Genomic DNA, 23,018 nt, shown 5'->3' on the forward strand with positions numbered 1-23,018 from the left:
ATGCTGATATGTGGGGCCTTCTCTGAAACCCACCACAAAGTAGAAGGCCCCATGGCATGGGCCCCCTCTTTCACCAGCACATACATATACAAACAGAGATATTTTGTAGTTGTCTTCAAGAATGATGATGATATAATTCCCAAAGAGGAATTCACACTCCAACATCAAAGTAGAGCAGCAAATGTATGCAGCCTTGGGTGGCACTGCCCTGTCTGTATTACTTGCATAAGGGCTTGCTGGTGTCCTTGCTGTCTGTTCTTGTTAATTTGCCTCAAATGTGATGGAATTCGAAACAGCACTTGTGCTGTTTTCTGGACATTCTGAACAAAAGTCAAGCCAAATTGCGCTAGGGAGAGATTGAAAGAAGATTGAAATTGACTTTTGTCCAGAACACATCTCATATTCCTCAATCAAAACCGTTCACACAGAGGCTCCGCGCACTTCTCATCTTCAGCAAGTTGACACCGTGACAAGCCCCAAAGGGGCTGCTGGGTGTGTGTATGTGTGTGTGTGTGTAATGTGTGTGAGTGAGTGTGGGTGTGGGGGGTTGTGTGTGGCTTTCGGAGTGAGACTTTTCCACTTGGAAAGAAGAAGAGTCGTGGGAGATACATAGATACATCGAATGTCAACATTTCTGAGCCAAAAACATCTTTAATATGAAACATTTCTGGATGTGGTCCATGTTGACTCACCTATGACACGTACTATCGTGCAATTATTAAATAGATGATAACCGATATCATAACTGTCAGCGTGCCTGCCTTGTTTGGAACGTGATTAAAGAACTCAGAACGTGAGAAACCCTTGGCTCATTAACTATTCATAAGTCTTCCCCTGCACTCTTAGGAAAGAATAACTCAACTCCATAGTGAAAAGATATTCATTAATATTCGTCATTGGCGTCTGCAAAATGCTGTCCCTGTGTAGTTGCCATTGTGCCAGGCGAGAGGTCTGAGCCTCTGAGGTGAGAGGTGTGTGAGATGGGAGGCTCCTGGCTGCAGCATCGTTACAGGCTTGCACTTCACAGGGCTCAAGGCAGCTCCTCTTGGAACGCCTGCTTTGTGTTCAATGCCAACATTTTCATTGAGTCCAAATGGTCTGTTGGTTCGTACTCCTTCGGCATCAACATGGTATGCAAAAGGCTACCCCAGAGTCATTATAGAGGCGCGGGCGGCTTCTGCCAATCACGGTGCATATCTCTCTTTCTCTCTCTCTCTTTCTCTCTCACACACACGCACTCTCAATCTCAAACGTGCACGTGCGCGCACACTAGGGCTGCAAGCGAACCTTCGGGGATTCGAACGTTCGTTCGTTACGTTGGCAATCGAAGTTCGAAATTAATGGGTTCAGGTTTTTTTCTTTTTTTTTCTTCTTCTTTTTTTTACACAAAAAATAATTATCAGAATGTGATAGGCCTATTCAGAATATCACAGTAGTAGAGATAGCCAAATACGAAATAAGTTAGGCCTACCGGTAAACACTAACAGTTAATGGTGACCGTTATAGTAGTTATAAAATGCACCAGAACAGCTTGGAGCGATCAAGGACCGTCCTCCGCTCCAATTCCGCTCCAATTTGGGGCCGCGCACACACGCTTGATGACAGTAGAGTGAGAGCAGCTGAGCTGGGCAGAGACAGACGTGTGTGTGCTGCTGTGCTCTGAACAGCGAACACCCATCCATGCACCCAAAGATTAAACAGCCTTTCTCCTAAGCATGAGCAAAGATGGATTTCATTGCAACCCCCTAAAGGATTATAATGCGATTTCTGGGGTTGTTATATCAAGACCAGTTCAGCCCGAACGCGACGCGCTCCGACGCAGTCACCAAGTCTAATCGTCATCCGTGCAACTCCGCTATACATTGAGCCTGTTCGTCAACAAACTGTGCAACATTTTCTCCGATTGGATTGGATTTTCCAAGTGTTAGCCTAGGTGTTAATGCAGCCACGCATCCACGCGTTTCAATGGATAAAACAGCGCATTTAAAACATTTCCTACACTTTTAGCTGGTTAAAGGTACAGTACGTTCGATGGTTCGGAGGTTCGAACGTTCGGTTTTTATTCAATTGAACGAACCATCTAAGGTTCGATGGTCCGTTCGGAAAATCCCCCCGAAGTTCGAATCCCTAAAACAGGGCTAGATTACAGCCCTAGCGCACACACACACACACACACACACACACACACACACACACACACACACACACACACACACACACACACACACACACACACACACACACACACACACACACACACACACAGCAGTCCATAAGTCTCACCGTCCCAAGGGCCACATCAAAAAGGCGATGGGCAGAGACAGTGCATGTTTGTATTCACTACCCCCGCATAGACCGGCACACAGACGGACAGACAGACAGACAGACAGACAGACAGACAGACAGACAGACAGACAGACAACAGTGAAAGCTTAGAGGTGATAAGTCTCTGGCGAGATTTGAAGCCGGCCCATGCATGTGTGGGTTCTGGAGGAGAGACAGTCTTAATCACTCATTAAAAAAGAAGTCCTCCCTGCTCAGTCATGTTCGTTTCCACCACTCATCCAAGTGAAGGGCGATGCAACCGCATGAAGGAGCACAGTGGCGCATCAGTCTCACAGAGCCATAGTGTGCTTATATCATATGGCAGTGGTGCTCAAACTTTGAAATTTGACAGTGTACAAATGGAACCAAAATGGACCTGTCAAAGTTGCTGACTTGTAAGGGTCAATTTAGACCCCAATAAAGGCCTTGAAATCGTCATTGGCACTGATTTATTTTTACTATTTTTTGGCAATTTGTGTCTCATGTTGTTTTTGAGCTCTCTGTCTGAACTCTGTAATGTGTCATTGACGTTGTTTTGTTCTGACTGGAAAACAGATAAAGGTGACTTAAATGGTGCATTTATATAAACCAGGGTTTCCTGCAGCACTTTACAGGCCAGGCGCCCCGCCTGGCCAGAAAACCCCCCCGCCCCCCCAAGGGTATAAAAAAAAAAAAAAAAAAAAAAAAAAAAAATTCTTTTTTTTTTTTTTTTTTCAAAACATTTTTTTTTTCAAAAAAACTTTTTGGACCTCCAACAATGTACTAGGCATGATCGCGATCGCGAAATTGCATGTTTAACCCCCATACCAACCCTATCTTTCAAACATGGCAGCCATGTTTGTTTACATTTGAAGAAAACATAAGGGCTGGTATCTCCTGAATGCCTGAACGGATTTCCAAGCGAATTTTTTTGTTTGAAAGCTGTGAAAAGCGTGTACATGCATAGTGCATCATCTGTGCACGAATTCGTACACCAGCGTGCACACTATATTTTTTTAACCCTTTGGTGGCGAACCGGCAATATAAGTTATTCAATGTTGAATAAATGTGGATGATAGCATGTAGTTGTGTTTTCCGTCATCATGGGCACATTCATGTGTTTTTTATAGGGCAAAAATAAGAATTAATATTAAAAATTAAGTGAATTAATTACTTGAATTAATTAATTAATTATCAAAAATTTTCGGCGCACGCGCAAAGCGCGTGCGCCATGAGATCCCCCCCTGGTCAAGACTTTTTCCTGCAGGAAACCCTGTAAATGGTGCATTTATATAAATGGTGCATTCATACATTTTATCCAAGGCGCTTTACATAGATTGTGCATTACATTCACCCATTCACACACACATTCATACACCGATGGCGGCGGAAACCATGCAAGGCACCAACCTGTTCACCGGGAGCAACTAGGGCTTCAGAGTCTTGCTCAAGGACTCTTCGACACTAACTCAGGGGAAGCCCGGATTCGAACTCTTCTCTAATGACGGTTTCTCTACCCCTGAGCTATGCCGCCCCATGACTTGACTTGACTTGTCTGAGTGAGTAAGTGTGTATATGTGTGTGTGTGTGTGTGTGTGTGTGTGTGTGTGTGTGTGTGTGTGTGTGTGTGTGTGTGTGTGTGTGTGTGTGCGTTTGCGTGTGCGTGCGTGCGTGCGTGCGTGCGTATATGCTGTTCAGCATGTGTGTGCATCTGTGTGTACCATACAGTATGTGCAAGCATTATTTGCTTGTGTTTGTGTGTGTGTGTGTGTGTGTGTGTGTGTGTGTGTGTGTGTGTGTGTGTGTGTGTGTGTGTGTGTGCGTATAATTGTGACCATGCATATATATGTGTGTCCAGTTACAACAGCATAATTCATAAAACAACCAGTGTGTGTTCCAGGCGTTTGGTGCGTGTTTGCCTGTCTTTATCTGCATGTGAGCACGAGTGTGAATCCCTCTGATCCCAGCCTGCCCAGTTAGTATCAGTTGGAAACAGTCGTTCCACATGAATATTAAAAAGCTGCGGCCCCGGCCGTGCACTCTCCCTTTTTAAATAATAAACAAGGTCTAATAATTTAATGGGCTTGTATGTTGACATATCCCATAGGCCTCCATACTGTACTATACGAGCACTGATGGGAGAAGAGAAAGAGGATGACGGGTAAAAAGAGACAGTCAGGCCTTGACAAATGAAGGGAGACAGCGAGGGAGAGAGAGAGCTGGGAGAGAAACAGCGGGCGCAGTATCCATTTATTTCTAGAGAGCCTAATCCTTTTTCTGAGTCGCTCTCTCGCTCTCTTTGAGTTTGCAGTTGCTCTGTGCCTCAGACCACTTCCCCCTTCATCCCTACTTCATTAGGTTGATAAAATAATAGCCAACACTGTCTGTTAAGCTCATGTTGATAGAACTGTCTCTCGCTTTTGGAACATTATCTGTGGGCTGTAAAATGCAACGGAGGGCAGCTGAGACTCGGAAGTGAATCACTTTACTTGAAAAACACATGAAGAGTGCGGTTCATAAAGCCATTCTAAGCTATAACATTGTTCTATAAAGCTTTAAAATATCCCCTGGACAAGCACTTCACTTTACTAAAAGCATCAGAAAAACACATCAGCAGTGATTAGTTAAATATTGTATATATCCCATAGTCCCTAATGTATGTACTGTATTTATTCAACTTCACAGTACCGAGAACTAAAGTTATAACAATGGATATCTATACTATAATTCATTATAATATATATATATATATATATATATATATATATATATATATATATATATATATATACCGTATATATACTGTATATATACCGTATATATACTGTATATATATACATAACCTTGCGTCACCAAGCCTGGTCTTTGTTTACTAAACAGGTTGTTTGATCCGGTCTAGACCGGATGGCATCTTACGTCATTTTGTATTCAAAACGGACTACACTTTGGCAGGAAACACCAAACCGGAAACAGTTTCAACCCAGTTAGCGCATGCGAAAGTAGGGGTTAAAACTTATTCCGGTTTGGTTTTTCCTGCCAAAGTGTAGTCCGTTTTTACTACAGAATGACGTAGGACGCCATCCGCTCCCGACCGGATCAAAAGGCCGAAATTGGAAGCCAGCCCAGGCTAAATCAGGGCCGTTTGGGAGAAATGCGGGGCCTTGTGCGAAGTCCTGTGCGAGGCCACCCCCCCCCCCTGCCCCCCCCACCGCGTAGCAAAGGTGTGATTGTTTGCGTGTACGATTTTCAGTGGCTGTGCATCTATAAATGCAATGGAATTATGCAGCAACTCTACCTCTACAACGGTAAGACATGTTCATTCTGCTGCTTTTATTGTACAAGGCCACAACGGATAAAGTCATTATGAGGACAGGACACACACACACACACACACACACACACACACACACACACACACACACACACACACACACACACACACACACACACACACACACACACACACACACACACACCACCGCTCACTTCAAAATGTGTTAGATTTTTCCCCCTTCTCCTTCAGCATACAGTATCAGGTAGCTACAATTTCGACAGTCCAGTAACTACAAGCCCTGGCTTCTCTATCCCACAAAAACATCAATCAATCATGTAGCCACATGTATCACAGTCAAGTTCAAATTATAAATCACAATAGTGTAGCATATGCCCAAAGATGGTGTATGAAACAACAGAGATGTCCACATTAGCATAATGACTAAATAGTGCATGTGTGGTCTCACACCGTCTCAGTTGTTATATGAGATACATAAAGGTTTCCTGTGCAAATAAGCAGAAAAGCTTACTCGGATCTCCTTTTAGTTGACCTTGTACCAGTGAACTGTACTGTCATGAACCTTTTCCTATGCAAACCTCTTCAATCAATCAATCAATCAATCAGGGATAGATAGCACCTTAACTCTGCTGCCGCATGGAGGCACTCCAACACAATAGTGCACCAGTTCTTTTAGAGTTTTACTAGTATCCACTAATGTTTCTTCAAAACCCTTAAGTGTAACCAGTCATTACAGACAGCAACGTTAGCTTAGCTTAGCTCATGTGAATATCTTTTGTTTGTCAGATGAGGGGATTCCTCATAACTTTGTAGAACATTACCCTGGCCTTACCTTGTGCAGACATGATGCTGCCGCTCTCTCAACTAGATCTTTTTCATGTAAGTAAGGAAGGGAAGGGAACGCTGAATCAAGTTGTAGTAAGATCCCTCTCAAGAGAAACAGTTAATCCCATAGCCCGAAGGGACAGTCAGCTGTTTACTGGTTGTTGCTGGTTGTCAGGGAGATATCACAGCCAATCGATTGACATGCTCTGTCTCGCGTCCTGCAGTTTAAAAAAAAAGGGCCCCCCCAGGTGCGGGGCCCTGTGCGACCGCACCGTTCGATCTACCCTAGAATCGGCCCTGAGGCTAATATATACATACTCAACCCATTCTCACCCCCTCCGCTTCACCCGTCCGACGCATTCCCAACTCGCTTTCTGCTTCACCTGTGCGACGTTTTGGGAGCGCCTACGGTCAGACGCGAACGGAGGGTCTTAGTACGCATGCACCGACATGTGTTTACTGGAATATTTTACGATGACGGCCGTCACGGGGAATCGAACCCCGGTCTCTGGATTTGCGTAACCATGCTCTACCAACTGAGCTAACCAGACGACTGGCAAATTCTCTTTTTTTTTGTGCTTTTATCTTTGACAACGTGGATGATAACGTAGTCCCTTCTTTGAGCCGTATTCGGACGCGGAAGCAGTCCCCTGAAAAAAAAAAAAAAATACTATTCTGTCCATAACGGCACATAATTCGGTAACGCCGCTGAGTCGGCTCATGCGCCGTTCACACCGTTCGCCGCGGCGACTCGGTCGCTACCGCTCCCTCGGCGGCGTCTCACGGGGTTCATCGGCGCCTGAGACGGCACGGCTCCGTCGTTTATAGTGGCGTGAGCGGTAGCGACGGGTGGCTGATAAACCAGTAAGCCCTTCAAAGCGGTATCGAATCCCGCTTCGGGAACTACTTTTTTTTTCTTTCTTCTTAGACCACCCAATGCGTCCAACCCGTGAAACAGTAGGCAATCCCAAAGCGTCTATTGTCCGACGCAGTACAGTACTTCACAACACGTCGGTTGTATGACGCTTTAGGGGTGAGAATGTGTTGACATACTATAATTCAAGGAATCTGTCTGTCTGTCTGTCTGTCTGTCTGTCTGTCTGTCTGTCTGTCTGTGTGTGTGTGTGTGTGTGTGTGTGTGTGTGTGTGTGTGCGTGCGTGCGTGCGTGCGTGCGTGCGTGCGTGCGTGCGTGCGTGCGTGCGTGCGTGGCACAGGTGTGACATGACGCTTCACCAATCCATGAAACCAGCGTTATGGGTTGGCCAATCAGGGAAGCCGATGCATACACGACGCTCCCAAACACAATGAGAATGTCCGCCTCTTTCTCAGTACAGCGGGCCGACAAATACAGATATTCGCGTTAATACTTTTGGTTCTCAGACACCATTCGTCCATACGCTGAGGGAAAAGCTTTGCGACACGCACGCACGCACGCACACACACACACACATATACTGTAAATGAATGGAACAACATGCATGGATCCCAACATGCCCCAAATAGGCCGGCGGCCTAAGGACTAGTATCACTAATGGTCTGAATAGATGGTGTCAAACCACATTACTGATATTAGTATATCTATGCGTAGAATCGTTTACAAACATCACAGGCTTCAATGGATACATTAGCAAACAAGATCCAAAGCTTTCCTTGGCACGAACATGGGTTGGCTATTCTCAAACACGGATTAGATTATCACTAACTGGATAACAGGAATTCCCACTTTTGAGCCTGCTAGTGCTTTGCCGACACAATGATGTCCCGGGATCTACAAGCTCGCCTACATGACGTGTTGTGGGCTTGTAGATCTTCTATTTTCAGCGCGGGACATCGTGTACCATCGTACAGCCCAGTACTATGCATTACACATGCCATGCGTTTTACTGTTACCCTTCTGTTTCACACTTTGCTCTCCACACCTCTATGAAACCCACCCCCCCATGATTGCAATCTACCTCCTCCTCACTCCCTCTATCCACCGATACTGAGGAGATTTCAGCTCCACATGGCAGGATTGACAACCTCTTTACGTGCGGACACGCGCGTGTGCACACACTCACCTCTATCTATACGTACACTCTCACATAAACATACGTTCGCACACGCACACCGTTTTATGTCAGCTTCCTGCTGTGCTCTCATACCTCATTGACCACAATGTAATACTTCATTAGCTATATTGCAGGTTTTACCCTTCTAAGTGAGATTAGCTTCCTTTGTCTCGCTCTTGGCCTAAACCTCCCAGTCATAAACCGCACTTTCCTGCACATACTTGCCCACCAAGCAAATAACAACTTCCAATGTCGAGAAGGCGACGTTTGCCAAGCCATTTCTTTCTTCTTTTTTTCTTCTGCTTCTTTTCTTTTTTTCTTTTACCGCAATCCACTCTTTTCTGCCTCAGACAGCATATGTGCTGGATAAGCTCCATGGGCCACAAATGATTCATTACGTCTGAGCCAATGAAAGCTTTGATTTGGAATTCGGGAAATTGCATAATGAAGTATTGCTGTGACGGCCAGAAGCTTCTGTTTTATTCGGTGTAAAATGGGGAGGACAGGCACACATCTGGCACACTGATAGAGGTTTACAGGCTAGAGACTCTAGATCTACATTTGACACAAAAAGCGAGATGACTCCACTTTGTATAAAACTCGTACATTGTGGCAGCGATGAATATAACAATTATCAGTGTTAAAAGTTTTGCTCCCCCAAAAATCTAGTTTTTTGTTTGGTTAATCTTAGGCTAGTCTTTTTGAAGCTTGCTCTTTAAAGTTTCTTGGACTCTGCATATCTCCAGAGTATTAATATAGTGTTCTACAACCCAAATGTGTTTTGACACACAGGGCAGGCAATTTGGACGGGTATTTGATTTGATTTTTATTTGGATCTCTTTTAGCCATCGGCTACTCTTCCAAGAGTCCAGCAAACACAAGAATACATTACATTACAGCATTCACAATACAATTATAATACAAATATGAGTTTCATCATAAGGATCAATAGACCAATTATTTGTTTACAAACATTGAGAGACTGAATGCACAGCTGACTGTATCATGTAATCAATTCCCAACAGATCCCCAAACCTGTTGCTTTGGGGAGCACTGGTTATTGAACCTCCTCTTGTGTGCTAGTGAGGTGCTCCCATGGGTGCGCCCTTATCGAGACATATATACTTCATTGCGCAACGGTGTTCCACGTCAAGAGTAGCTGATATACAAACTCACATAGCGTCACCAATGCAACCCTTCTGAGCTTGGCGGTCTGCGGCTCTGCGCGCGACACCGTCGCAGGACGGAGCATAATTAGGCTTCATGGACTGCAGCTGGGCGAGCAGTAGACGCTCTGGTGATCCAGTGGATCGGGTGGGTGATCATGAGGAGCGCTCCCTCTGTTCTGATGACGGTGAATAGAGGTGGGGTTTGAAGGACAACTGTTTTGAATTGCTATTATTGTTTACAATCAACAGAAACTAAGGATTATATATTTCAAGAGTGAGAATTTACAGTAAAAATCCTAAACATTCTTCCTCCACACTGGGAGAAAAACGGCATCTGAAAGTTTGATGGAATGCATTTTTAAACACGAGTGCCATCCATTGCATCCTATGAACGATGGGGTTCATTTGGTGCCGACCGGCGTGCGCATACTGGTTTATATCAATGTGACGTGGACCATTAAGGCATCTATACAGTTCCACTCACTCTTTCACACTCACACACACCCACACACACTACTAGGCACCCCTAGGATGCCCATAGTGGACTATGCATGGCAGGGGTGTCCCCTCCTTGAGCCATGCCTAGACCTGGCCGCATAATTTAACTGCCCTAAAAATAAAAGATCTACTTCCCATAACAGTTTTTATTCGTGGTAAAACATAATGATCTTTGTGTCTTGATCTTGTGTTGACCTGATGTCCATTACGAACTAGTGACAGTCTGTTCTTTATGCTAACCGGTTTGTTAGACAAATGAATTTTGGAGATCAGTGCAAGAGACTACTTTCTAACACATTCCAGTACTGTGGGCCATCCCATTTTGCTATGCAGTTCACTTGTACCTAATTCATATCCACATTTTAAAAATCATGACAATGACATCACACACCAAACGTTAATCAAAGCCTCACTAAACGCATGCATTATTAAATGAAGTATGCAGGGACGTTGAATGATCCAAAACAAGTGTTCCCCTGTCCCCCGACACGAGGGTCCCTTCAATGAGGAAGACTGGCCCTGGGGTCATTGGGGTCCCTTGGCCATAAGATGTATTAATTGTTGAAGTAAAAGTAATAAATATTGGATTAAATGTAATATTGAAATAGTATGATTATTATGAAACGTTTAAATGTTTTGTAAATTAATTATTGAATCACACAATGGTGCACCCATGACGCCATTGATTTGAAACCACTGCCAATGGAGAAACATGCGCTTAGCACTTCGGCAAAATGTACGCTGATGAACTGATTCACTTTAGATCTTAGATTAGACCTGGTGGACTGAACATGTCTTCATCAAAACTTCCCCAATGCTTGGTTGTGGATTACAGTCAACATTTCCCAAAGCAGCCTACAGCAGGGGTTTTCAAAGTGGGTGACGGGGCACCCTGGGGTGCTGCGACGGCAGTCCAGGGGTGGCGCAAGATAATTTGATAATATTTGGAATTTATTTGGACACTTGAAAAAATATTTAGTATCATTTTAAACTTGAAGTACAAAGTTATTTTCAGTCAGTTCTAACCAAAATGGCTATTATCTCAACGTTTTCCTCGCAACATAATCACTAAAATATTGGCACAAAGCGCCTCGCGAGGCGTTTTGTGCTTGTAGATCTGCTGTTTTCACTAGTTTAGTACATTTTATAGATGATAAATACAAAACGAACGGTTTTGGACATACAAGGTTTCCACCCGACAACGACGATATGCTATAAATATAAGGTGCTGGGAGTGAAAATTATAACGTAGGGGAGCCTCGGATTAAAAAAATATTTATGGGGTGCCCTGAGACAAAAAGGTTTGGGAACCCCTGGCCTACAGTATATACGTAGACTGCCCTTCTCCCTTGCGGTTTCTTCCTGTCAGCAACCACAAGGGAGAAGGGTCCTTTTTTACAAATAGGATTTAGTCTGGGATGAGGATGACACAGAGACCTGGACACGCTGTCACTCTTGGCCAGTGAATCAGAACATGTCAGGGAGTTGGACTTTGATGACTTGATCAATGACGACTTCTCTTCAAAGAAGGCCAGACGAGAGTCAGTGACTTCGGTAGAATATTATACCTACCTTAGCTGCCCTGCTGTAAGAGACGGTTTATATGCTTAATATATAACCTTAGATAACCTGGGATGTTCACTACGGTTTTATTTAAATTAAGGTGTGTTTGACTCATAAATATGTAATTTAGGAAACAAACTAGACTCCATTTATTTTGTTTCCCGAATAGGCCTACAGTATGTGGTCTTGTTTTTGCTCCTTAAATGTTAGTTTGCGCTTCAACACATTGCTGTATACCATATGACATAGGTCTTCAACAGGGGGTCCGGGACCCCTATGGGGTCCTCAGAGTTGCTACAGGGGGTCCTCCAAATGTGTGATATAAACTTTTTTTCTATCACGCTGCGAGGCGTTGTGAGCTTGTAGATCGGCTATTTTCAGGAAAGAGGTTTGGTGTACAGCGGAAAAAGAGCAGACTAAGTACAAAGTGAAAGGTTACGTTTATTAAGTATTGACGATTCAAGTGGTTAAATATCTGAAAAATACACTGATGATCGTGCTGTCAAACAATGAACTATGGAATCTCTGAGACGGTTGTGGGGGTCCCTGCTTCATCTCTCTCTCAAGTAAGGGGTCCTTGGCCTGAAAACAATGAAGACCCCTGCCATATGACATAATAATGTAGGGTAAGCTACAGAATGAAATAGCCCTGGCCGGGGCCATGGTCCAGTGGTCCAGGCACATATAAGCAACCTGACTCGACTCCTGTTCCCCACGATCTTTACCGCATGTCTCTCCCCATCTCTCTCTCCTGTTTCCTGTCCGTCCTCCACTAGTATCAAACTATAAATAAAGGCAGAAAAATACCCAAAAATATATAAAAAAAGGAAAAAATATAAAAATAGAGCCCCATAATGGCAGAAATTAACATAATAACTCAAATAATTTCAAAGTAATACTGGATTACCCAGATTCTGGTGGCTCAAACCTCAAATATATACATATTCATAGATACTGGAATGCTGAATTAGCGGAAGATAGAGCACAGCTCCTTTAGGGACTTGTTCTGTTTTGAGGGGGGGGGGGGGGTTTACTGTGTACATCTATCATATTTAATTGCATAATTGTGTACACACACACACACACACACACACACACACACACACACACACACACACACACACACACACACACACACACACACACACGTTTACTTGTCCTGCTATCTTTGTGAGAAACAAAGATCCTCGCAAGGAAAGAAATATAAGTAAACTACATGACATTTTGATGGTTCTCACTTTTAAAAAGCTGTTTGTGGGGTTTTGAGTAATAGAGAGTTATTTACTGCGTAGTACTTGGAGTTAGAATTAGAATTAGGTGACAGGTTAGAGTTAGAGTAATAGTTTAAGCCCACAGCCCCCTCCAGCATAATTTAACTTTCTGGTCTAATGTCATCACGTGGGTGAAATAGGCTTTTCCTTACCAGCTCATTTGCTCTCTCTCTCTCTCCCACTCTCCCCTTCTCTCTCACTGATCACCAAAAATAGCAGATCTACAAGCTCACAACGCCTCGCGCTGCGAGGCGTCGTGAGCTTGTAGATCGGCTATTTTCAGCAAAGAGGTTTGGTGTAGAGGGGAAAAAGAGCAGACTAAGTACAGAGTGAAAGGTGAAGTTCATTAAGTATTGACAGTTCAAGTGATTAAATATTTGAAAACCCCGCTTCATCTCTCTCTCAACTAAGGGGTCCTTGGCCAGAAAACCTTGAAGACCCCTACAGGACAGAAAAAGAGCAGGCAGATGAACAGGACGACAGTTAGGCTAAAGTCACGAAGCCGTCTTAGTTTGAACCTGTGACATTGTGTCTCTCCCTTGGCGCTTTTGCATACTAACTGGTTGCTGGCTGCCGCCCCACAGGACGTCCCATGTCATTTCATTCCACACTGCTCTCTCATTCAATCTGTGTACGGGAGAAAACCCAAACAGCCTCCCGTCTGAGACTTTTTCAGGGGAAATTTTCAGCACAATTGATCTTTATACTTCATTTCACTAATCGGAGAGCCTGGCGCACAGAAAGGGGTGACTGCTGGGCTGTGGGAGGCGTGCAGGCAAGGGGGAAGGGGGGGGAGGGGGGGGGGAGAGGAAAAGGCCAAACAACAGCAACAACACCAGCAGCGTGACAGCTGTGTGGGCTGGTCTGTGTTACGACCGGAGAAACATAAAATGTGTGGACACACACACAATGGACTGCATGCACACACACACACAGTATATATCGTCGTTGTCGGGTGGAAACCTCGTATCTCCAAGTTTCAAATGTGTACGTTCTTTCACAAAGTAATGCCTTGCTTCATCATACAAGGCCGTCCCACAAAAGTAGTGAAAACAGCAGATCTACAAGCACACAACGCCTCGCGGTGCGAGGCGTTGTGTGCTTGTAGATCGGCTGTTTTCACTAGTTTAAATCATTTTTAAAATGATGAATGCAAAACGAACGGTTTTGGATATACAAGGTTTTCATCGGACAACGACGATATACGGTATGTGCATGTATCCCCACAATGCCCAAACAGTGTACTGTACACTCATGTGGTGCACGAATGCACACACGCATGAGCGAGCACACACACACACGCACACACACACACATACCCCCCCACACACACATCTCCTCGCTTGCCCTTTCCACCTTCAAACGTATCCAGTCTCATCTGAGTTGTGACTCGTGTGAGCATCCAAGCCTCTGTCTTGCAGGTGCTGAATGCGATGTATTAACCCATTTAGAACAGGTACACATTATTGTGTATCATTATTTTATGCTTTAACTATTGAAAAATAGCAGATATACAAGCTCACAGCACGGCACCGAGTGCAACGCGAGCTTGTAGATCTGCTATTTTTGAAATCGTGAAAATTCGATTTTTTACCCGATTCTATAAGTGTCTTTTGAATCCTTCTAAATTTTTTGAAAAAACCTATGTTTCTATGTCAGCAAAGAAAAGGTCCTTTTCACTTAAATGGAGCTCAGTTAGTCTGTTCTTGAGAGACTACTATGTCAGTGGTTCTCAAACCTTTTCATATGAAGGACCCCCAAAATTATATTTATTTGGCCACGGAGCCCCATATCAAAATATGTAGTTCCAGGGACCACCCAGAAGCAAAATATGAGTTACAAACGTTCGCTTTGAAAATACATATATTCAAAGATTTACACACAATTTTCACGACTTATTCAAAAATAGCAGATATACAAGCTCACAGCGCGGCACCAAATTTTTCAATAGTTAAAGCATAAAATAATGATACACAAATAATGTGTACCCGTTCTAAATGTATTAATGTAATGGGGTCCAGGGTAACTCTCTGCCGAGTGTCATTACCTTGAGCTCTCTGTGACAGTTTGCTGGTTAAGGCATATGCCTTACCCACTTATGACTGATTGAAGCATTGATTCTGCAGGACGGACTGATCAATGTTGGCTGCGAAGGAAGAAAGAAATAATCCCAGAGTAGAGGGTCGAATTCCCCACAACCTCAAAAACACCTGCATCTTAATCCCTCTCAGCGTAACTCTGTAAATCTCTTGTATTATTTACTCGCTCGCACAAACCATTGCCTCACGAAACATTAAGTTCCCACACTGTGCCAGAGGACTCTTGTGTGGATTTCTGAGCACGAACCACATGCTCAATCATAACGCCATGCCTGCCTCGGGAACTCTGGAGGACAGATAGTTGTCGGAGTATTGCACCATGGTGATGCCATTTAGGAAGAACCGGCCAAAGAATTCCAATTTATGTCCTTTTTCCGTCACACAATGACCACAGAAAAACACATTTTGAATAAAAATGACTTTAGGCTGGAGAAAGCATCTTGCTCTAGCACTGTCCAGGGAGATATCCCTGCTCTCATTATACTAAGGATGAAACGGCACATTTAAATGATCACTTGGGCGTTGGCAGACGCTTCCAGCCCCAGGTGCACAGTGATTGAAATTCTTTTGGTTAAAACAAACCGTGTTCTGTTAAAAAAGTTAAATATACTATATTCGATAGTAATCATTGCTATAGTGTGTCTCTCCATCGCTTTAGTAAATGTATTTTAAGGTCGGTATACCAATTACCTGTATATCTAACCAGGGAAGAGAACAGGATAAACAGGCAAAATTGGAAATGATAACAAAAAGAAGTGAGCAGACAAAAAAGAAGTGAGCAGACAAAATTGAAGCTGATAAATGAGTACACTCATCTCCCAGAGCTCGAGAGACAGGGAGACTCCTGTTACTGAACAAACAGTATAGAATGATTACTATCAAATATAGTGTATGTATAGAGCTTTTTAACACTTACTTTAAGTTGTAAATAGAAAAGGTCTCCACCAGGGCAGGTAGGTTATTGTGAGCCAGCAATATTCGGAATTCAGTCATCATAGAGTTGAGCGGAATTGCTGCATTCATGATTTGAGGCATTTTGTTCAAAGCGAACCACTCCTGCAAACTTTAATGCCAATCTTAGCCAAATATATTTAAGTGTGTGGAAAGTTCAATGCCGATCGGATCAGTTATGGATAAAAAACGACACATGAATTTACATGTTATAGTGCCACCATGAGGCTGATATGAAAAACGTAGGGTGGCATTTATTTGTATGACAATTGTCAACAACAATGTCATGACAGCCCTACTTACAGATAGATACCTCACACACAGTAGAGATCCCTTTCTGACATGTTGCATAAAGCATAGCTCACGCTTTATCCAGTTCCTGTGGCTTAGTAGGAGGCTCGGAGCATTCCAACTATAAGGAGTTGAGTTTGCAACAAGGGGTTAGTTACAGTTGTCACTGTATAATGCACAATATCAATCATGTTGCACAATATTGCAGCATTGTGGGTTTAAAGTAGAACTCTCATAGATTCTCAACCATTCTGCCAACTTTTTAGCTACAGTATAAAGTACCACTGAATAAAGCCAAGTTACCAACGGAAATATTGTTAATGTTAAATAGAAAGTACTATTTGATTGTAGATGGTAAAATCAACCTAACTATAATTTGTATAATGCAATTTCCATTTTGTACTTGAACCTTTTGTGTTTTGCTTTTATGCCTTGCAGCTGAAGCACTCTGCATGTGCGCAAGTGATATTATGATAAGAAGTTGTGCAGGTCATCTATATTTTAAATCCTTGTCAGACTGTGTGACTGGGAAAGGGTTGAGGGCTCATTTACTTTTGAAGTGCTCCCAACACTAGATCTACTGCGGCGCCCTGAGAACAGAACAGCCTCTGTGGGGGAAAAAACTAAACAAAACAGGCTTTTCACAGCATAAGGTATGAGATCAATTCAGTACAAAGTCTACAAACAGACAGAAAATAACTTGTGTGAATTCAATATGCTGCCCATGTGTATGACCGTGATTAAGGTGCTGTGCACACAGCGAGATGGGTTTTGATCCCCACTGGGCATCCTCCACACAAGAGTTGTGCTCACGGTAAAATGAACTTTGAATAAAAGATACACTGAACTGCAAACATGAAGTGGCATAATGCACGTATGGCATAATGTAATGGATGCCAAATTAAGCACATTAAAACTGACTTAAAACTCCTCTCACAACATGTAACAATGCGACACGTTGTGAGCTTGTACATCTATTCTGTAGATCTCTATACTTAGATTTTTTGAAACTTTTGTAAAATGATCCCCTAACCCTAACCCTTAAATCCATGCTCAAAATAGGGATGCCAGAATGAAAGTGGTTAAAGTGCAATGTAATGTTTTATCTGGAATTAAATAAATAAATAATCTCTAAACTAGCACTCTAGCTAAACAATCCTATCAAAATAAATGAATAAAAACATGGATAATAATATAAAAACAAGAAAGAAATAAGGAAAAAGGAAAACAACTATTTTAAAGGACAATGCACCGGCATCAGTAGTATTCACAACTACGGCCACATTCAGCATCACACATAAACGCAAACCATTTTGAAGTACTGTAAACAGCTTTCTTTTTTTAGATTGCTCGTATGTTTACTTTGTCCCCACTCGACCCCATCCACCGCTATTAATGATGAAAGGTGGTGGAAGAAGATGCAAGACTTGAAAACAGGGATTCAAAGACATGTAGGTTGAAAGAAGAGAGCTACCCGAAGTCAGGGGGAAAAAAAGAGTATACTGTAGCTACAACCTTGAGAGAAACACCTGTGTTGCTCTTATGTGAATAAGAAATTATATTTAACAAATAAAAGACAGATGGAATGAACGTTTTTTTTATGTTCATGATGAAGACAAATAGTATAATTAATTACAATTCTATAATCGTAAAATATTAAGATGCTTTGCCCATTTTCACATTGGGTTTTAGGAAATACAGTATGGTCTAAGGCTTCATCTAATTGGTTTATAGCAAACTCTCTTTTTACTATTTATGTAAAATTGATATTTGGGCGGTACACGTATGGAAGGGCCAAACAAAGACCCTAGATTTTTGGTTCACTTTTCCTTGACAACTGCATTTCCCTCGTTGGAACAAAGAAACAAACAAAGAAAATCAGTCAGTCTGCCTGTCTGTCTGTCTATCTAACCCATCTAAACAATGGATTGTGCACAGATGAAAATAAAGTTCACCAAACATCTATTCTCATTTAACATTACTTTAGTCTGCTCAATCCTTTCCAGCAGGCTGTGCGTGCTGTGGGTGTATTATCAGCACATCTGAACGATTGCAAATTTGTTTGGTTGATTGCAGAGTTGTGAACTGCAACGTTGTCTGTGGGCAGAAATGTTTTTTTCCTTCTTTTTTGGGGGAGGGGGGGGGGGGGGGGGGGGGGCATTGTGGAACTGCGAATTACTGTGCAATTGAAATGGCTGGAGGAATGGAAAAAGTGTATCTGCCTGATACAGTAGCCTTCGGCTGAGCAGAAGCTTATATTGGGGCTGAACAGCGTGGCCAATTTCTAGCACGGATACACAGCAATGTCCTGAGTGATAATTTAACTCTAAGAATGTACATATTTGTACCACAAACCCTCCAACCACATGCTCCTACTGTAGGTTTGAATAGGACTCTGGAAGACCTGTGTCACATGACGTCTCTCTTAACCTGGTGTCATTCACTTGAGTACAGTATATGTGGAGTATCTGTACTTATTTACATATTTGTATTTTTGGGATACTTGACTTTCACTCCACTACATTTCAAAGACTATGTTGTACTTTTTTACAACCCACTACATTTCTAGGAAGGGAGAATGTACATTATGAATTAACCACTTAAGCCCTATTTCAAATAAAGTGAAAATAGCAGGTCTACAAGCTCACAACGCATTGCAATTTGCAATATTTAACCATTTTTAAAAGCATGTTCTTTTGAATACTTAAGTATTTCTAAGAGTTTGTGATCTGGTTCTATAGTAGATATTTGAATGAGAAACGTTCACTTGTAGTTGAGTAATACTGGACCTGGAGTGTATATAATTTGACTCAAGTAGTGCGTAGTGCACTCGGGTGGCGCAGAGCTGTAAAGTCCTTGCCCACCACCACGGAAGTTGTGGGTTCGAACACAATTAGCCCGTGTTCAGGGAAGGTAAGCCGGGCAGGGAGGGTGATAACTGTCATTGCACGTCCCCCTACGCAGGGGTGTCGCACCAAATTCTGGGTACAAGGATTCAGGATATTTTTGAAAAAACGTGAAAATCTTTGAATGTTTTTTTTTAAAACCTATGTTTCTATGTCAGTGGTGCTCAAACTTTTTCACGTTAAGGACCCCCAAAATGACACGGCCCTCTATCTCAAAATATTTAGTTCAAGGGACCCCCCAGAAGCAAAATTTGAGTCACAAATGTTCGCTTAAAAAATACATTCATACATACATTTTCACAACTTTTCAAAAATAGCAGATCTACAAGCTCGCAGCGTGGCACTCGGTGCCGCGCTGTGAGCTTGTACATCTGCTATTTTTCAAAAGCTAAAGTATAGAATAATTAAGGCCCCCCCTAGTAACTCAGTACCACTTTTCCCACCCTTGTGACGCCCCTGGGCGGCACCTGTCAGCGGGGAGTGTTCAGTGTTGGGCAGGAGGAGTAGAAGGAAACGTTAACTTAACATTTTGCCACTACAGTACATCAGGCCAATCTCCATTAAGCCATCCCTCTAATCAGGGATCAGTGTTAATGATAAGAAAAGCATTTACGATGATACCTATCTGGTATCAAGCTGTCTCCGCCTAGGCATGTTTATGGGCCAAGGTTTCCAAAAGTCTTTGTCATTCTGACAACCAAAGGCTTATTTCGTGGCTGTCCGTCGGGCGGAAACCTTGTATCTGTGAAACCGTTTCTTTCTAAATGATCATTTTAAAACATGTTGAAATAGTGAAAATAGACGATCTACAAGCTCACAATGCATCGCATCGCGTCACGTTGGGAGCTTGTAGATCAACTATTTTTTCGCTACTTTTGTGCAGCACACATACAACTCTGAACTCTGATTCTTGCTTGCTTGCTTTCGAACCCCATTCGATCACTGCAATTTGCTCTATCCCCGTTTCCCTCACACACACCTGCACACACGAGCGTGCGCGCGCACACACGCACACGCACACACACACACACACAAACGAATGCACGCACGGACGCACGCGCGCACGCACGCACGCACACACCTGCACAGACACCAATTGCTCAGTCTGTCTCTGGCTCTCTCATTCTCCCTGTCCGACCTCATCAGAGCAAAGCAACAGATCCCCTGATGTCCTCGTCTCTTCATTACAGCCCTTTTATACCTCATCTCTCATCTGTCTGCTTCTACCTGCCTTTCTGCCTCATCATCTTTCTATCCAGGTTTCACCCTGCTCTACCAGTACATCATACATTTGTGTGTGTGTGTGTGTGTGTGTGTGTGTGTGTGTGTGTGTGTGTGTGTGCGCGCGCGCACACACACACTAACTTACGTTATGACACACTGTATGTGCGTCATGACTCATGCAGTTTTCTTATTGCAAAACCTAGCTCTGGTCCATAGCGTTAGTGGAGTTCTCCCTAACGTTATGTTCGTCTACCTCCGCACCTCCTTGTCAAAACCTGCTCGTCTGGTCCAAAAATTACAAAAACTGTTTCGCCCCTCACCAAACCAAACGTATCAGTGGACAGTTGAAAGCGTACTCTACTTAGTGGACACAGTCTGGGCCCCCCACCACACGCTTAAATTACATTTCTAGGGCGAAATGAAAAATATTCCACCGGATGGAGACTCCATTTCTTCTATTTTTTTTACTATTTGTCGTCGCCATCACAGCGCCAACTCACTACTGCCGTGCAGGTCAGGACCGCATTAAAAGAGCATTAGTCTCATTGGGTGTTGTTCAGCTCTGTTCAGCGCTGTCTTAAACCAGGAGGAGTGTCCCGGTCAGGTGGATTATTTTTCATTTCGCCCTAGAAATGTATTTTAAGCTTGTGTTGGGGGGCCCAGACTGTGTCCACTAAGTAGAGTAAGCTTTCAACTGTCCACTGATACCTTTGGTTTGGTGAGAGGCAAAACAGTTTTTGTTATTTTCGGACCAGACGAGCGGGTTTTCCGTTTTTGCCAAGGAGGTGCGGAGGTAGACGAACATAGCGTTAGGAAGAACTCCACTGACAGTATGCAAAACCCAGACTTAAAGAGGTGGTGCCATAGTTTTGTACCTTTTCTGTTGTGTATGTGTCTATGGAGTTAACATTACTATAATAGACCCCCAGGTGTGGTTATAATATGCAAATATGTCTTCCCTGTGTATTTGTGCTTACTTCCTGAAAGCTGAAAGCCTCTGAGTCAAAAGGCCCAATTGAAATATACCGATTTAATGACATCATACAATCATTTCCTCCCCTTTTTACCATACAACAACACAGGTGTGGCTAACTTCAGCTAGGTCAACACCCACCTGAAAACCAAGCATACATAATGGGTGTGGCCACACAAAAACATAATTTTAACACTTTCTGTACACTTTTTTAAAGATCTTCCTTCAAATATAATCATAATACCTGATGATTATGTTGTAGGAATGGTCATGAAGTGTTGGTCATGACCGAAAGTATAAGGTCGTGGGTGCAAGCGGCCGAAATGGGTTTCCTTAGACGGGTGTCTGGTATCTCCCTTAGAGATAGGGTGAGAAGTTCAGTCACCCGAGAGAGACTTGGAGTAGAACCGCTGCTCCTACACTTGGAAAGGAGTCAGCTTAGGTGGTTCGGGCATCTAGTACGGATGCCCCCCGAGCGCCTTACTAGGAAGGGCCTCGATGCGCGTCCCACTGGGAGGAGACCCCGTGGCAGACCAAAGACCAGATGGAGGGATTATATCTCCAAACTGGCTTGGGAACGCCTCGGTATACTCCCTGAGGGAGTGGAGGAAGTTGCTCAGGTTAAGGAAATCTGGAGGTCTCAGTTGGAACTGTTACCCCCGCGACCCGATTCCGGATAAGCGGTTGAAGATGGATGGATGGATGGATTATGTTGTAGGGGGGGGATCTCTTTAAGCACTTAAAACTATAGATTTTATTGACCGGGGTCTCCCAGCCGGGGGTCTACACTAGGTCCACTAGGATTTCCCTATACACACCAAATCTCTTTGCAGAAAATAGCAGATCTACAAGCTCACAACACGTTGCACAACGTACAGTATGCCAAGTTGCAAGTAAATCGTCTATTTTCACAGAAAATGCCCCAGCTACTGTATAGCGTTCAAGTGGTTAAACATGTAAACCCTATATACAGTAGTTGGTGGTCAGAGTCCCCCAGGGGTCTATACTGTACTTGGCTCCCTCCTTTCTCCCCCCACAAAATCTCTTCATCAAAAATAGATGATCCACAGTACAAGCTCACAAGTCAGAATGCTTCACAGTTTTGAGCTTGTGGATATTCTATTTTTGCTAAATGTTCACTTATGACATGCCCAGAATAGGGACCCTAGGGTCCATATTATGTGTGTCTGTGTATATCTCTGTGTGTGTGCGTGTCTGTGTGTGTGTTTATAGTTAGTTTGGCACATACTGTAGTTGGAACTAACTTCTAGACAAGAGGATTGGAGACTTGCACCAACTAACTCACTGCACTACTTTTAAATCCAGGCTAAAGCCCTTTACAGTATGTTCTCCACTGCTACTGTGTATCTACCAGGGACGTGCAGAGAATGTTAGAGAGGCAGGGGCTGATATTTTTAAAGGGCCTTTTGGTGAAAATATAAAAAATAGCTGACCTCCAAGCTCACAATGCGACGCAGTTGTGAGCTTGGAGGTCGGAAAAGATTTTTTTAAATTTGTGAATTGTTTCTGATGGAGATGGTGTTTTGTGTCTTGCCTATACTTCCACTTTGCATATCAGTAATCGTGTGTTTGCTAATCC

This window comes from Nannobrachium achirus (assembly GCF_963921795.1).
Source record: "Nannobrachium achirus genome assembly, chromosome: 19".
Classification (NCBI taxonomy): Eukaryota; Metazoa; Chordata; class Actinopteri; order Myctophiformes; family Myctophidae; genus Nannobrachium; species Nannobrachium achirus.